General features: G+C 34.0%; 1 protein-coding gene across 5 annotated transcripts in view; it reads right to left on the bottom strand.

The window, feature by feature from the left end:
- The window catches only part of LOC108744261 (neural-cadherin), a 261,954-nt gene that overhangs the window by 109,460 nt on the left and 149,846 nt on the right, over window positions 1-2,648 (bottom strand). The gene's annotated exons all lie outside the window — the stretch shown is intronic.

Genomic DNA, 2,648 nt, shown 5'->3' on the forward strand with positions numbered 1-2,648 from the left:
CGTGCTGTCAAACCTACACTAGCAAGGAGATCGGGCTGAAACTATAGCTACAAGCTATCCAAGGATGGTACTATAGAATGTCACCTCAAGGTAGGCCTAGTGGCGTCATCTCTTGGTTAGGCCGGAAACTTATCAATCCACCCTCGTATATGTACAGACCATCATATATCTACCATTCTGTTGCACAAATCGAAGTTTACACTTCAAAATGAAGGAGCTTAAGGGTGTGTTTAGATTAAATGAGCGAATGTTTCTCGCACCCTAATCGTGCTGCTTATTTTGTTGTGTTCATACCACGGTGAATTAGTTCCACAACATGTATGTACATATATTATGCATATGTAGGGAGAAAAGTTGGAGAAAATGACCAATTTCGTTATTTTTGTATAACGTTACGACTGGATGTTTCAAAGTCCGAAGTTCAATTGAATTTCAGACTTTGGCCGTCTCCAAACAGTCAGTCGGTCGTTTTATAATAGCACAGTTTTAGAGTTGAACCATTGGAGCTGGTGAAAGCTCAAAATTCAATTGAATATTGTACCTACTTTGTTCAATGTAAAGCTCTCAGTTCTAGAATTGATTACAAATTCAACCACTGCAATTTGATTTTAATTGGTGCTAATTGCTATAAACAAAAGAAAATAAATGCATATACAACAACACTCAGTTCTTTCGTGTTGCCTTTTCTATCGTAGCTTCATAAAAAGTCAAAAGCATAATGTTCGGTAAGGTACAGTACCTATCTGTATGATGTAGGGGGTAGGCTAAATCGTACCATTTTTAAGTAATTCATAGATTTAAATTTTAATTTGTTACATTAAGTGTTAATAAAAGCATTTTTGAGTAAAAAGAAGTTTATTTTGCTTATAGGCAAAAGAAAACCTAAATATAATACTTACAACATATATAAAACTTAATAAAACTTAAACCCTTCGAGCAGTACGATTTGGCAAACTTATTCGGTAAATCGTACCTCTATGTCTCCAAATCGTACCTAAAACTTGTTTTATGGAAGAAACTAAATATTTATTTGCAATTAACATAAATATATTTTTTTAAAGATTTCCCAGAACCTGCACAGCTTTCATGGACCCACAGCTTGCAATTTTGGCACTGCACTATATCCTCAATAGCAGTATTTTCGCATACTAGGCAATACCAATCTTTACTGTTTAGTTCTATTTGAATTGTTTTTGGTCGAGACGCTTTGCTTATTGAATCTCGAATAGATCTAGCAATAGATACTTTCTCTGGTAGTCTCAAAGACAAAAAGGGATGCCGTTTCATAAAATTGTAAAACCAATTTTTCCGACCTAGTCCTGTTTCTCTGTTGAAAGTATGTGGAATATATCTTTTCAGCAACTTGAAATGTCAGGCGACGAACATATGTTAGGTGTTATCCCAAACAGAGAAGCTTCTAAACAGAGAAACTTCTAATTTTATAAGATGTTGTGCCAATCCTTGTCCAATACTGTTAGCCGGCCGTAATGCATGTTTTTTTCGTTGGCTACTTTGTTTAGTGAACGCAAATGATGGTACTTCCTTTTGTTTGCCACTACAGTTTTATATTATACCTATGTACAACAACAGTCTGATAAATCAAATGCGATATGTGCTATTTTTAAGACAACCGGTATTAATGAGTTTAATATTAAATAACAGACCATTGGGCCCTACAAGAAATGTTTTCAATTCTAATTTAATATAAAAACACATAAACACAAGTATTAGGCCGGTAAATCGTACCGGTACGATTTAACAACGTTTGTCGGTACGATTTATCGGACTTCTACGTTTTGTTTTCTTAGTTAGAACAAAACATTTGTACAGCATATTTTAATCTTCTTTTAGTGTGTGGTTGGCAATAAATTGCTATTAAATCAGTGCACACTAAAATACATCGTGTTGTACTTACCTAGTATTAAATAAAGCCTTAGACACGACAAGGAAATATTACACCAGTAAACTGCCTTTTTCATTATCCACCATATTCGTAAATACAACCGTCATTGCAAAAAACATGACATCTACATTAATTTGTATTGAATAATAGGTTTTAAGTTTGAACACAAGATAGCACAATATGCATCCTAAATATGAAAAGTAACGGTGGTACGATTTAGATTATGGTACGATTTACCCAACCTTACCCTAGTTAAGATACGGAAATATTGCAATGCATCATTAAGTATAGAGGTTATAGATTACCCCCTTGAGGATAAATCTCCTATCACAAATTCTATAAGCTTCAACAATTTCTTTAGCTACGTTTCTCTTTGCTTGTCTAAGTGGTTTGTTGGTAATCGTTACCAATTTTGGTAAGAGTTTTCCTGATACATAATTTAGAAACCTGGAGCATACATGAATGTGTAAGAGTGAAGCGATCGTAATATAACGCATCTAGAATCCAAAATTAAATAAACAACAACAACAATTGTAGTGCAACGTGATTTGTATCTTCTTATGTATGAGGTCTGTTCAAACAGTATCACGAATTTTGTGTTTTTTCAAAAATTATTTATTTATTTACTAGCGACCCGCTCCAGTTTCGCACGGGTGCAATGCTGATACTAAATATACCACAATATAAATGCCTTTATATATAACATTCACAGCTTTTTTGTCATTAGACAATACAAACCGGCCTC

The sequence above is a fragment of the Agrilus planipennis genome, unplaced genomic scaffold (genome assembly GCF_000699045.2).
Source record: "Agrilus planipennis isolate EAB-ADULT unplaced genomic scaffold, Apla_2.0 scaffold13, whole genome shotgun sequence".
NCBI lineage: Eukaryota > Metazoa > Arthropoda > Insecta > Coleoptera > Buprestidae > Agrilus > Agrilus planipennis.